The sequence below is a fragment of the Vigna unguiculata genome, chromosome 4, assembly GCF_004118075.2.
Source record: "Vigna unguiculata cultivar IT97K-499-35 chromosome 4, ASM411807v1, whole genome shotgun sequence".
Lineage (NCBI taxonomy): Eukaryota > Viridiplantae > Streptophyta > Magnoliopsida > Fabales > Fabaceae > Vigna > Vigna unguiculata.
This window is the reverse complement of record NC_040282.1, coordinates 26408494-26424571: the sequence shown is the minus strand read 5'-3', so window position 1 is coordinate 26424571 and position 16078 is coordinate 26408494.

The following is a 16078-nucleotide window of genomic DNA, read 5'->3' as shown; positions in this document are numbered from 1 at the left end:
ATTAGTTTAATTACAAAAAACGAAAATGGAGTTTAAGGGGCATTCAAGTGTCATTATCATGTGGCTCCTACACTATAACAACTCGACACTTACCTCTCTAACTTCCCATCTCTCTAACTTCCTGATGAGTGCGTATTTTTGCCCTCATTCAGTATTTAACTCTGGGTATTTAATTGAATTTGTGTGCTTAAAGAGTGAGTTAATTGATAATTATGATAATTAGGTTGTTTGAGCTTGTGCGATAAAAATGTCTTAAAAAGTGATTTTTAGCTGCATAAATTATTTTTGGATATTTTAACGTTTGTTGATGCAGCTGAAGTTAAGATTAATCTTATTTAAAGGTGAGAAAATAAATAGATTGAAATTACAAAACACCTTTAAATAAAGCTAAAATTAGTTGGAAGAATCACTTCTGCGCCCCAGTTTTTACTCATACACTCCCCTCTTTCTAAATGGGTCTCACCAAAACCTATTCTGCACCCCCTAATATGTCTATTTGCACCCCTCCTATCACTTAAACCCAATTCACTCAGATCATGCCATGTGGCAATCCTCCACTAATTAAATTAACCAATAATATAATGCCACGTGTCATGATCTAGCAACTAAAAATTCAGCCAATAGCATGTTGCCACGTCATCACCTTCAACCTCCCAAACCCTAGCCTCCATCTCCATGTCGGCAACCACCTCTCTGCCGTCCTCTTCGCCGGAAAATGCTGCAGCGCGCCACACACACAGATCCATGGCAGCGGAAAACCACAGAGACGCGCAGTTCATCCCTGCACCAGCTTCACGGCCACCGCGAGTTTTTCTTCCCACACCGTCAGCCATGGATCTCGCCGGAGTAGCACCCATTCGGAAGTAGATCTGCGTCAGCCACCACAGTTTCCTCATCATCTCCACGCAGATCGTGTCCTCTTCTTCACGCATCTGTTGCCTCTCTGTTTCGCATCTGCACATCACAACAACATCGCGCACCACCGTGGCCACCGCAGACCTGCAATCAAAGTGTGCAACCATGGCCACCGCGAACCTGCACCACCACCTGTAACCAGAACGCACCAGTGGCAGTTCGAACCTTCGAACAGATTGGGAACGCAGCAAAACGCGAGCCAGAATCCACGAACCAGCGCGCATCTGAACCAGCAGCCGTTCATCGCTTCCACCACCGCGCCTTCGTCGTCGGAAAACGGCAGCCGCAGCCATCATCAGGTAGTAGCTTTGTTGGAGAAGAGTAAGAGAGTGAAACCCTAATTCTGGAGAGAGAAGGAGCTGCCACGTGTCAGTCTGCTATTGCACGGTCAAATGGTCAAATCTGGTCAAGCATTCAAAAGCTGGTCAAACAGTCAACTCTGGTCAAAGACTGGTCAAAGGAGAGGGGTTTAACTGCAAATATTGATATTTTTGGATGCCTTTGCAAAATTGGACTACAAAATTGAAAATAGGCTATTTAGAAAATTAATACAAATATTATTTGGTGATAATTTATTAGATATCTTTAAATAATTTATTTATTTAATTATATCATAAATTATTAACCAACTATATTTATTAAATAGTCTATATCTCTCCAAATATCTTTGAATATTTATCTTTATCTTTATTTTAAAAGATATTTGAGAGATTTTAGCAACAGAAAAGCCCAGTCCAATTCCTATATAAAGAGACCAAGGGAGAAGTAGAAAAAAAAGCTCGGCACTTCGAAATTTAGGAACCCTTAGGGGACCTAATTTCTTTCTCTCTTTTCTTCTCTCTTTATTTTGCATTCATGGAGTTCTAAACTTCTTGGGTTGATTCCATTGTAATTTCATTATGGATTTTGAGGTTAGAATGAATTAATTTCTTTGTTCTTTTTATTATTGTTGAGGTTTTAATTTATCTGTCTTTTATCTTTGAATCACGTAAAAAGTAATGATTTAAAATCTATATGCATGTTGATCATATGAGTTCAAGGGTTTTTAAATTGAATTGAGACTTTACTTTGATTTTATTTAGAAACTTTCATGTGATTAAATGAGTTTTTACCAATAATTGAGACTTTACTTTGATTAAAGGTATTTACTCTAATGAAAATTAATCGAGACTTTACTTTGATTAATTAAGCTTTTTATTTGGTGAGGAGATAAAAGAATAGACATGATTAGGCATAGTAAAATTTGATTGAGACTGTACTTTGGTTGAATTTACTGTGGATAATCTAAAAGTTCTCACTTTTAATTGAGACTATACTTTGGTTAAAAGTGAGAACGCCAACAAATTCATTGAGACTTTACATTGATTAATTTGTAAATCTACAACAATAATTAATTGAGCAATAATCTTTAGATAACCGATGATGAATCTATTTTGAAAAAGCAATGGAATCAATCTATTTTCTTTACTATTGTTTTTATTTCTTTTTATCTTTTAAACTTTATTTTTATCTTTGTTTATATTAATCCCCTATATTTTTTATTTTATTTGACTAACTCATTTGTATAGTTTTATAAGAACTAATTTGTTAAAAATCAATTCCGTGTTCGTTGGGAGACGACTTAGGGTTACTTTACCCTTTCTATTTTCTTGACTACTATCTTAGCAATACTGAAGTTGCTATAGTTTAGTAGTATTAATTTGATCGCGTCAACAACAGCGATATCAAATTTGGCGCCGTTGCCGGGGAACACGGTTAGAATTTTTATCATTTTAGTTCTTATTTTTATTTTTATTCTTTTGATTTTATTTTTTATTTTTATTTTTATTTTTTTTATCACTAACATTTTCTTTTCTCAATTTTTGTTCTAACATTTTTTTAATTTTCTTTAGTTATTTTATTTTATTTTATTTAGTTATTTTTTTAAGCGTAATTTTTGTTTGAGGAATTTTGTTGGGAAATTTGTGAAACTAGTTGGGAAAAACTTTGGCTAAGGAAAGATAAGGTACTTAAGTTGTCCATTGAGACGCACCTCTCTTTCCTGGAAGTCTACTCAACAAGCTTTCAACTTATCTCTTTTCAGAAAACCTCTTTCAAAAATGCAAAATAATTTTTCATACGAAAGTAATCAACATTGTAGTTTTCAAATGGATTACAATTGTTATCCACAACAACCATGTGATTTTCAGCAACAAATTGTCGCACCTACTTCTACACCTGATCTAAGTGGGTTAACTTTACGACAATTTAATGATCTATATCCTAGATCATCTTTTTTGGGATATGAGCAACAACCATATTCTGAGTGTCCACCTCAACAACCATATGTCCCAAATAGTTTTCAGCAACAATATGTACCACCACAGCAAATTGAAGCAACCAATGGACCATCCTATAGGGAAGTTATGATATTAATGGGTGAAGTTATAGAGAAATTAGAGTCAATGGATGAAAGGTTGCGAGTTGATCAACGATGCAGAGATATTGAGCAAGAGTGGTATGAAAATAAGCAAATATTGTTTGATATGTTGAGGGATGCAAGTAAGAACAACTTCATAGAATTACTTGTAACTGTTAATACCACCCCTCAACCCCATCAGAGATTTCCTGAAAATCCATATTTTAACGAACTTCGTCATAAAATCAAAGATGTGCTTCTGAAGTTGGCCATCAGAGCTGAACAAATGTCTGAAGATTTGAGTCAGCTAATGAATGTTGTAGTGAGAAAGGTCACTTTGGAAGATATGATGAATATGATGACTGAAATGATGAAGATGAATCAGACAGATCAGAAAGAGATGATGAATGCCGCGACACAAAGCTTACAGAATCAGTCTAAAAAACCAATAGCGGAATCACATCACACTGATATATCTACTGATGGATATAATCATTTTCATAGTAATATGTCTACTGATGGACATATCAATTTTGCTAAAGATGTTGCTGATGAAGTAATTGAAGATTCTCACACAAACATATCTACTGATGGATATGTTGATGATGCTCCATGTGAATATAAAGTTGTACCTGTTGATGATGTTATGAGTACAAATGATCATTTTCAAGAGCAAAGTTGTGAGAACAGTACAATGGAGGAACCAAGTGCAGTTGAAGAGCCAACAATATTCGAAGATGCAACTGAAGCATCTACTATTGCAACTGACTTGGTTAATGATGAAGCAGTAGAGTCAACAACACCAGGTGAAAATTTTTGCTCAGAAGATGAGATTATGAGGATTACTGATGATCCGTTTAACCATCCGAATGCACCTGATGATGCTCAAGTTGAGTTGAAGCCACACACTCCACACATCAAGTTTGTTGATGTGAAATATGCAAATAAGTTTTCAGTGGTTATCTTTGTTGACATGGCTGTAGAAAAAGAAGAAAGGTTGCTGCAAAAGGTAAAAAGCTTAGATTCAAATTCTTTTGAAATCATTGTTGATAGAAAAATTAATTTGCATGCATGTTTGTTTTTTGTTTCTGTTTTTAATTTTAAAAATATTAAAAAAATTTCAAAAATATGTGTTTTTGTTTTCTTTAATAAAATTGTACAAGCTGACTTGTACTTTATAAAATTAAAGAAAATAAATTTTGACATATGGCCAGATTGAGCCAATAGTCACAAATTTTTTCGTTTCCTCCCCAAAATAAGTCCATCAAAGACATTTTCTTTTGAAATAAGTGTGAGGGAGACAAACTGTAGGTAGGATTTTTCTTTTTTGTGTTTTTCAATTTTTTGTTTTTGTTTTCATTTAAAAAGAAAAAAAAATTGTGATTTCTTTTTGAGAAAATTGTGAAAGTTAACTTTTTACTAAGTAAAACTTTTAAACAATATGTCTCATAAGAAATCCACAAAAAAATATTTCCCTGCTTTCACTAAAACATATTGACATTGGATTTTGGGATTTGATTCAGTAATTGGGATGATCATAATTCTAGAAAAATAAAAATCATGTTGATATGGGTGGATTGTTTCTATGATTTGCTAAATGAGTTGATTTGAGAATTTCTTGATTAAATCTTTTGTGAAAGAATTTGACCTTGTGAGTCTTGGGCCTTAATGTAAAGGATGAACTGCTATGTGTCATTCCTATGTTTTCTTGAGTGACTTGCTCATGTTTGTTTATACTCAAATGTTTAGCTTGACTCTTTTGTTTTGCATCTTAGGTGAATATGCATGATTTGATATGATTGAGGCAATTCTTGTTTCTAGCTACTTTGCCAAATAAGTCCACCTTGATATTAATCCATTGGTAACCCCTTTGTGCTTTTAAACCTCTTTTTCTTGTTTGAAGCCTATTGCATAACCTTGAAAAGAAAAAGACCATATTCTACCTTAGGAAGAAAGAAGGAGCTAATGGATTATGTTCAGGAATGGTTGAGGAATAAAGTGTGTGGGTGAGTACCTCACCCACAAATTAATAAAAATGGCAAAAGGAAAAATTGTTGATGAAAAAGTGTTGAAATAATTGCTTTCTATAAAAAAAAAAAGAGAGCAACAAAGCAATAAACGAAAAAGACTTGTTTTTTAAATTATGCTCCATTATTCTTCCTACATTACTATTTCAAAAACCCAAGAGTCTTAAAAATTTTCCTACCTTTGCCTTGGCCCTGTTATAACCTGTGAAAAGTCCTCAAGATCTTTGAATGCATATTTTCTGAAAGTTTGTGAATATTAGAGTCTTGTTAAGTATTATGAGAGTTTGCTTACATGAGTATTTTGAGTGAAAACACAAGCCAAAACACTTGAGAGAATTTTGGTGAGAAAATACACATTTAACTTGAGTGCTTTCTTTCATAATTGATTGTCTTGTGAATTCAAAAGATTAACTCATGTGTGAAAAAAAGAACCTTTCCGTTTGTATATACATGATAATTTGATTTCTAGAATATTGATTTGTCTCAAGTAAGGTTCATTCCTTTGATCCAGTGTCGATGTGAAATAAAATACCTCAGAAGAAGTTTTGAAATTGCTTGATTTTGCCCAGGAGTGCAAAAGGATAAGTGTGTGGGTATGATGAGTGCGTATTTTTGCCCTCATTCAGTATTTAACTCTGGGTATTTAATTGAATTTGTGTGCTTAAAGAGTGAGTTAATTGATAATTATGATAATTAGGTTGTTTGAGCTTGTGCGATAAAAATGTCTTAAAAAGTGATTTTTAGCTGCATAAATTATTTTTGGATATTTTAACGTTTGTTGATGCAGTTGAAGTTAAGATTAATCTTATTTAAAGGTGAGAAAATAAATAGATTGAAATTACAAAACACCTTTAAATAAAGCTAAAATTAGTTGGAAGAATCACTTCTGCACCCCAGTTTTTACTCATACACTCCCCTCTTTCTAAATGGGTCTCACCAAAACCTATTCTGCACCCCCTAATATGTCTATTTGCACCCCTCCTATCACTTAAACCCAATTCACTCAGATCATGCCATGTGGCAATCCTCCACTAATTAAATTAACCAATAATATAATGCCACGTGTCATGATCTAGCAACTAAAAATTCAGCCAATAGCATGTTGCCACGTCATCACCTTCAACCTCCCAAACCCTAGCCTCCATCTCCATGTCGGCAACCACCTCTCTGCCGTCCTCTTCGCCGGAAAATGCTGCAGCGCGCCACACACACAGATCCATGGCAGCGGAAAACCACAGAGACGCGCAATTCATCCCTGCACCAGCTTCACGGCCACCGCGAGTTTTTCTTCCCGCACCGTCAGCCATGGATCTCGCCGGAGTAGCACCCATTCGGAAGTAGATCTGCGTCAGCCACCACAGTTTCCTCATCATCTCCACGCAGATCGTGTCCTCTTCTTCACGCATCTGTTGCCTCTCTGTTTCGCATCTGCACATCACAACAACATCGCGCACCACCGTGGCCACCGCAGACCTGCAATCAAAGTGTGCAACCATGGCCACCGCGAACCTGCACCACCACCTGTAACCAGAACGCACCAGTGGCAGTTCGAACCTTCGAACAGATTGGGAACGCAGCAAAACGCGAGCCAGAATCCACGAACCAGCGCGCATCTGAACCAGCAGCCGTTCATCGCTTCCACCACCGCGCCTTCGTCGTCAAAAAACGGCAGCCGCAGCCATCATCAGGTAGTAGCTTTGTTGGAGAAGAGTAAGAGAGTGAAACCCTAATTCTGGAGAGAGAAGGAGCTGCCACGTGTCAGTCTGCTATTGCACGGTCAAATGGTCAAATCTGGTCAAGCATTCAAAAGCTGGTCAAACAGTCAACTCTGGTCAAAGACTGGTCAAAGGAGAGGGGTTTAACTGCAAATATTGATATTTTTGGATGCCTTTGCAAAATTGGACTACAAAATTGAAAATAGGCTATTTAGAAAATTAATACAAATATTATTTGGTGATAATTTATTAGATATCTTTAAATAATTTATTTATTTAATTATATCATAAATTATTAACCAACTATATTTATTAAATAGTCTATATCTCTCCAAATATCTTTGAATATTTATCTTTATCTTTATTTTAAAAGATATTTGAGAGATTTTAGCAACAGAAAAGCCCAGTCCAATTCCTATATAAAGAGACCAAGGAAGAAGTAGAAAAAAAAGCTCAGCACTTCGAAATTTAGGAACCCTTAGGGGGACCTAATTTCTTTCTCTCTTTTCTTCTCTCTTTATTTTGCATTCATGGAGTTCTAAACTTCTTGGGTTGATTCCATTGTAATTTCATTATGGATTTTGAGGTTAGAATGAATTAATTTCTTTGTTCTTTTTATTATTGTTGAGGTTTTAATTTATCTATGTCTTTTATCTTTGAATCACGTAAAAAGTAATGATTTAAAATCTATATGTATGTTGATCATATGAGTTCAAGGGTTTTTAAATTGAATTGAGACTTTACTTTGATTTTATTTAGAAACTTTCATGTGATTAAATGAGTTTTTACCAATAATTGAGACTTTACTTTGATTAAAGGTATTTACTCTAATGAAAATTAATCGAGACTTTACTTTGATTAATTAAGCTTTTTATTTGGTGAGGAGATAAAAGAATAGACATGATTAGGCATAGTAAAATTTGATTGAGACTGTACTTTGGTTGAATTTACTGTGGATAATCTAAAAGTTCTCACTTTTAATTGAGACTATACTTTGGTTAAAAGTGAGAACGCCAACAAATTCATTGAGACTTTACATTGATTAATTTGTAAATCTACAACAATAATTAATTGAGCAATAATCTTTAGATAACCGATGATGAATCTATTTTGAAAAAGCAATGGAATCAATCTATTTTCTTTACTATTGTTTTTATTTCTTTTTATCTTTTAAACTTTATTTCTATCTTTGTTTATATTAATCCCCTATATTTTTTATTTTATTTGACTAACTCATTTGTATAGTTTTATAAGAACTAATTTGTTAAAAATCAATTCCGTGTTCGTTGGGAGACGACTTAGGGTTACTTTACCCTTTCTATTTTCTTGACTACTATCTTAGCAATACTGAAGTTGCTATAGTTTAGTAGTATTAATTTAATCGCGTCAACGACAGCGATATCACTTCCCTGATGACTGCTAGGGTTTCTAGGGTCTCTCAAATGTAGAAAAAAATGGTAATTGTGAAAAGGACCATATCACGCTTGTAAGACCCGTGAAATTTAACTAATTAATTAAATAATTAATTAACAAATATGGTTAGTGGGAGCCTTTATGGCATTTTATTCTGACATGTATGACATGGAAAAGTATTGGCTCAAGTGGTTGAAAGTACTTTATTGTGTGAAGGGACTTGGGTTCAAGTTCCATGTATGTCATTTGTGTGTTATTTAAATTATTATTATTACATTAATAATGTGTTAGGTCATGAGGAGTTATAACATAATTATAGAATTATGTGAAGTATCACGAAACATGAATTGGTTAAATGGTTGTGCATTGGTTTGGACATTGGCATGGTTATGGGTTTGAATCTTGGTAGTCCCACATTAAACTTTCTTTTTGCTAGAATTATGTTGGCATGAATATGAAAAGCCATAAAATCCTAGCAGCCAAGGGAGGGCTGGAAAACCATCATAAGACAAACATTGAATTACCATTAAGCTAAGTTAAATGCCAATTTTCGTTTTAGAACATTAACATATCTTTAAGGCACCATTAAAAGTACATTTTTAGGTGAGAAGAAGGGTTTTCTAGGTTGCCAATGTTGCTTAGCAAGTAGAGCACGAATTCAGAGAGTGTGTGGTGAGAATTGAATGCTTGTTTGGAGCTGAATTGTGGGAGCAAGGGAAGCCAATTTAAGTCAAGAAGAACTATCACATATTCAAATTTAAGCAAAGGAAACTAGGTTAGGGGAGCTGCCATTTCCTGTTTTAATGATATTATATGCAATTGTGTTATATATTGATACATGAAAGTTTTCTCCTGAATCAAATCCTTATATTGTTTAACTTCTTGATGTTTGTCGTATGTGGTTTTAGAGTATGTGTGTGTTTGTGGTTTCTGTTCTATTGAGTTCTCTTGGTGACCCAATCATTGTTATGATTATCATGATTCTTCTTTTTGCCTTTTGTGACCCAATCATTACTATGATTATCATGATTTTTCTTTTTGGCTTGACGAGATGTTTAGAGTTTTTCTTCTAAATACAACAGACTTAATATTATTCTTATTATTCTCATTATTAATTTTATTTTATTTTACCATTATTATTATTATTATTATTATTATTTATTACTATTATTATTATTTTATTTTACTATTATTTTTTATTATTTTATTATAATTATAATAATGATTATTATTATTTCTATTATTATTATTATTATTATTATTATTATTTTACTTTATTATTATTATTACAACTACTATCATTTTTATTTTTTTTATTTTTATTATTATTTTTATTTGTATTATGTTTATTTTTGTTATTATTTTGATTATTATTATTAATTTCATTTTATTTTATTTTATAATTATATTTATTAATATTATTATTTTATTTATTTTACTATTATATTATTATATTATTTTTATTATAATTGTTTAGTTTTATAGATTATTTTACTATTATTATTTTATTTTATTAATATTACTGTTTTATTATTATTATTTCATTTTATTTTATTATTATTTATATTATTATTATTATTATTATTATTATTATTTGTATTAGTATTTTTATTATTATTATTATTATTATTACTATTATTATCATTTTATTTTAATTTATAATTATCTTTTTTATTATTATTATTATTATTATTATTTTATTCTATTGTTATTGTTATTATTATCATTGTTTTGTTTTGTTAATGATTTTTTTATCATTATTATTCTTTTATTATTATTATTATTATTATTATTATTATTATTATATTTTATCATTATTATTATTTTATTTTATTAATATTATTATTTTATTATTATTTCATTTTATTTTATTATTGTTTTCATTATTATTATTTTTGTTTTTCAAATTTCGTTTTATTACAAATATTATTATTATAATAATAATTTATATTATTATTATTATTTTGTTATTATTTTTCTTATTAATATTACTATTTTTATTTTTTTTTATTATTATTATTATTTTCATTTTATTTTATTTTATAATTATCTTTATCTTTATTATTATTGTTGTATTTTACTATTATTTTATTATTATTATTATTATTTTTATTATTTTATTTTATTTATTATTTTATTATCATTATTATTTATTATTATTGCTTTATTTTATTTTTATTATTTTATTATTATTATTTTATCTTATTAGTATTGTTGTTTTACTATTGTTGTTTCATTTTATTTTATTATTATTTTCATTATTATTTTTTATTTGTATTGTTTCGTTTTATTATTATTATTATCATCATTATTGTTATTGTTATTTTTTTATTATCATTATTACTATTTTATTGTCCGTGCGATATTTCGGGCAATGGTTATGTATTCTTCTTACTTTTGTATATTGTTTGGTTGTTTAGGATTGTGTTGGACTATGATCCAGTCATGTGATTATGACTGGATAATCATATTTCATGTTATGGATTGTATGTATAGTGCTTAGGGTTCTTTGGAGCTTGCTTCAAAGTGCCAAAAACCAGTAGTAGTGACACTACTAATGTGGCGCCTAGCGGCTTGGGGTGTGCTGCTTGGCAGTTGGGGTGTGCTACCAGGTGATAAGGGAAAACTAGAGAAGTTTGGAAAGCATGGCGTTTGGCAAAAAATGTGATCCCACCAGGCGGAAAAGATCTGGTAGAGGCTCTGGAAAGCGTATGGCGCCTAGCGGCGTAAGGTGTCCGCCAGGCGGTCTAGAAGCCTTTTGCCCCTGACGACTCGTGTGGAGCAACAGACAATTTTTGATGAAGCAGACATTGTGTATTGCCTCCTTTGGATGAGCGTGGTCTACAAGGCTTTGGACGATATCTCAAGGGTCAGATGCTGGAGTATTCCTAGAGTTATGGCTCAGGATGGAGGGTAATACGAGCATTCTTTGAGTTGTGGCTCAGAATAGCGAGTGTTCTCGCATGTGTTCTACAAGTGGTGGCTTATAGGTTGGATAACAATGATAGCTTGAGCTTATAGGTGGTGGCCATGTGATGAGACCAAAGGATGGTGTTCTTTTAATGTGTGTGTTTTGTTATATAAATTGTTGCATATGTTTATATTCCTTTATCTCACCCTATCTGCTTGTATTTGGTGATGATCGTGTATGCGGTACACGGGAGCAGATGACGTTGCAGGTGGTTCTGGTGGAGCGTAGAGCCGGAGCGGGGCTAGACTTGGGAGAAGGATTTTCTCATAGTTTTATATTGTTTTTATGATTTCAAATAAATTGTAAACATGGATATTACTAGACTTTTGGACAATTATAATAGTATTTATTATCGAGGATTTTTGGATTATTGTTAAGGTAATAAAAATTTTAAAACTTTCCGCGTTTTGGGGAAATGATATTTTAGTAAATGCAGTTTAATTATATTTTCTCTATTTTAATATTTAAATCCGTAATATCCGATCGAGATGTTACAACGCTAGCCAAAGTTCAAACTCACATCCCTCCAAACCATCAAGTATATGCACAACCAATAAACCATCACATGACTCTTGACATTTGATGCACAAATATAATTATAACCCATGTCACATGTTCATGCATGCACATAAAATAAATCAATTAATTAACATATCACACTAAAGTCATACATAAACCATGAAGAAACACATATCATGATCTTACACACCAATTTGTCCAACCATTTATTGCTACGTGGTAGCATCCTAGTTCCCAAAATAAGACCAATCACATCATTTTCAACCTCCCATGTCCACTGCACAACCACATCATCTTCTTCCATCAAACACAAGACCAGCACCAGACCTCCTTGAGCGTCTCCCAAATCGCACCAGTCGTCGACATTCAGTGTAAACAACTCAAACAGCAGGCTTCGCTACACTCCACTAAGCTACACAAAATTGTAATAGATCATAACACTAATAGCGGTTCTCCCTCGTCGTCAGCCTCATTAGAGACCGCATGAGCGTGCCTCTCCATTGTAGAACGACGCTCGCCAAAGTACCCACAACCATCAAACAACCATGCAAAACCAGATCATGACACTCGCCGAGTAGATCACCCATCAATAAATGTGAACACCATCTACAACAACACGACAAACCAGGCATCCACCATGAAGAACCACCACATGCGTCACCTGAAAACGCATAACCAAACCAAAATATATGCCCATGTGGACAGCTTCAGTGATGATGACCAATGACAAAGGCTATGTAGATCTGTTCTTCCTTGTCTAGCATGAGAATAATGTGACGAAAACTCACTGTGGGTTAAATGAAAGTACAAGTAATTGCAAGAAATTAGGGAAAAATTAATAGTTGATAATTTATTAGATATTTTTAAGTAATTTATTTATATAATTATATCAATAAATACCAATTGATAATATTTGTTAACTATTTTTAAAAGTAGTTATATCTCTTCGAATTTGTTTAGATATTCATATCCATCATGTATTTGTGATTATGATTATTTAAAAGATATTTGGAGGATATTACATTATTAGAAATTCATAAATAAGATATCACCAACAGAAAAGTCAGAACCAAAACCTAATCAAATTCTATATAAAGAGACATAAAGGGAACCTTAACAACTTTGGTTAGGTGTAGTTGCCATCCAGCACGTCTCTAACTTTCTTTCCATTCCTTTTTTCAATTTTTCTTTTATTTATGATGTATACCACCTCATCCATGGAATCTTAAGCTTCTAGGTTGATTCCGTTGTAACTTCTTAATGGATTATGAAGTTATAATTAGGGGTGTCAAAGTGAGCAAACCTGGTTTATTTCTTTGATTATTGTTGTGGTTTATGTTTTTCTGTGTCTTTTGTCTCTAAATAAAGTAAAAGTAATTATTTTTACATTGTAACTAGTTGGCATAGTGTTTAATCTATATTAAATGAGTCAAAGGGTTTTTAAATTTAATTCAAACTATACATTGATTTAATTTAGAAACTTTCATGTGATAAAATAATTTTTTACCGATAATTGAGACCTTACTTTGATTAAAGGTAATAACATTAACAAGAATTAGTCCAAACTTTACTTTGATTAATTTATTTTTTACTTAAAGTTGTATATAGGTTACATGGAAACCCTAGATTTGATGCCATGTGAAAGTAATGAAAATTAGGTTTAGAGTTAATTTCCCTTGTGTATTTATGGGCTAAATACGTTTTTGGTCTGTTCATTTTCAGTAAAAATTGGAATTAATCTCTCTTTGAAACTTTGGCCCAATTTTGTCCCTTAATTTTAAAAATATATGGATTTAATCCTCGAAATTTAACGATGTTAAAATATGTTCAACCATGGATGATAATGTTTGGCAACATCATTGTACAAGTGTTAATTAGATTCATATTTTAATGAACTAAATTGGTTAAAAGGCAGTTGCACACTCTCCAAAATATTTAAAGTTAAAAAATAACAATTTAATTTATTTTTTTTAAAAAATTATTACAATTGACACGTGTATAATGACGTGGTCAAACATCATCATCCATTACGGAACGTCGTTAGACAGCTCGGCAATTTTTTAACATCGCTACATTTTGAGGACTAAATACACGCATTTGTAAAGTTGCTGGAATAAATTGGGTCAATGTTTCGAAGAAAGACTAACTTCAATTTTCACTAAGGGTGTGTTTGGATAAGAGGATGGATTTGAAGGAGTGGAAATGAGAAAATGTGAAGAGAAAAAGAGGTGAATGTGAGGTTGTTTGGATTAAGAGAAAGATGAAGAAAATTGAGAAGAAAATTTCTAAAAGTGTGTGAAAGATTTGATTGATGTGTATATTATTTAATATATTACTATTATTAATTAAAAAACTTAATATCATTAATGATTTTTTATTATTATTATATTACATGCACATTTTCCCTATATTTCTCTGCATGAGAGGAAGGAAAGTTAAAAAAAAAGGCTTAAATATACATTTGGTCCCTATTTTTGTTGTTTTTATTCAATTTGGTCCCTATTTTCATTTTGGGTTCAATTAGGTCCTCATTTTCGTCAAATTGTGGTCAATTTGGTCCTTTTCACTAACCGTGTTTAAATAGTTAACGTTTTTGAACAATACATGCCACGTGTCAACTCCTAGTTTTTTTATTTTTTTATTTTTTATTTTATTTTATTTTATTTTTTTATTTCTTTTAATTTTTTCAAATTTTTTTAAATTTTTTTATTTCAAAAAGTTTGTCCACGTGTCAAGTCACAATTGTGCCACGTGTCAATCCTAATGCCACGTGTCAGTTTGGGGTAGTACTATTGTTTTTGTTCAATTTAGTTCCTATATTCGTTATTTTTATTCAATTTAATCCCAATTTTTCTTAAAAAAAATCAATTTGGTCCCTTTCAACTTGACACTAAATTTAATATCTTTTACACATATTATATTAATATTTTTTCTAAAATTGATATTTGAATTTATTATTTTTTAAAATTCAATTATAAATTATTAAATTTAATTATAAATTGAATAAAATTCCTATATTTAATTGCTAAATAGAATACAATTATTTAAAATATTATAAGAATATAGTTATTAATTTTTTTTCTAATATTTATATTCTAAAGTACTTTTAAAATTGATATATAAAAATATTCAAAATATTTTAGAAAAGTAAACTAATATTTGTAAAATTAACATTTAAATATAAAATATTTTAGATTTCAATATCTAAACACTACAAGAAAAAATATTTTTAACGGAGGTTTATTTTTACATTACCCAGGGTTAAAACCTCTACTAAGTTCTTTACCCGGGGTTTCGATTTCCCCCGCTAAACCATCCCTAGAGAATGTGTTAGCCGGGGCTTTTATGAACCCCAGGAAGCACCAATCAATAACGGAGGTTTTTTATCCTCTTGTATTTAACATAGGTTTTAAAACCTCAGTTAAGTTTTGTGGGTTTAAAACCCCGGTTAATTACCATGAATTTTGAAACCTTCATAAAATATCGTGGATTTTGAAACCTCCATAAAATACTATGGGTTTTAGAACCTCCATAAAATAACATAGGTTTCAGAACCCCCATAAAATACCCTGGGTTTTCAAAACCTCCGTAAAATACTATAGGTTTCAAAACCTCCGTAAAGTACCATAGATTTTTAGATTATTATTATTATATTTTTTTAATCATTTATCATTTATATATTCATATATATTTTTTCAATCACAATTATTTACATTTATTCTATTTTTTTAATCTATATTTAATGAATTTATACCTAAATAGATATAAACTCATCAAATTGATAAATTATTTATAAATGACTAAATGTATATCAAAGTACAACAAATATACGAATTCAAATTCAAATTCAAGTACAATATTAGTCAACAAAAACTATCATGAAGTATTGTAATGGTTCTTAAAACATTAAATGATTCAATTAACTTCCACATTATATTATATTCTTCAACTATCACATATGATTTTCGTCATGTCCAGAACTTGTTGTATTAGTTGGCACACGTCCTTGATCAGAAACCTACAATATAAATGTGAATCATAATTACAAATATAAACTCTGAAAAATAAAAGAAGTTATGCAGTCTTAAAAATTACCGGTGCAGGATTAAACATAGTCAAC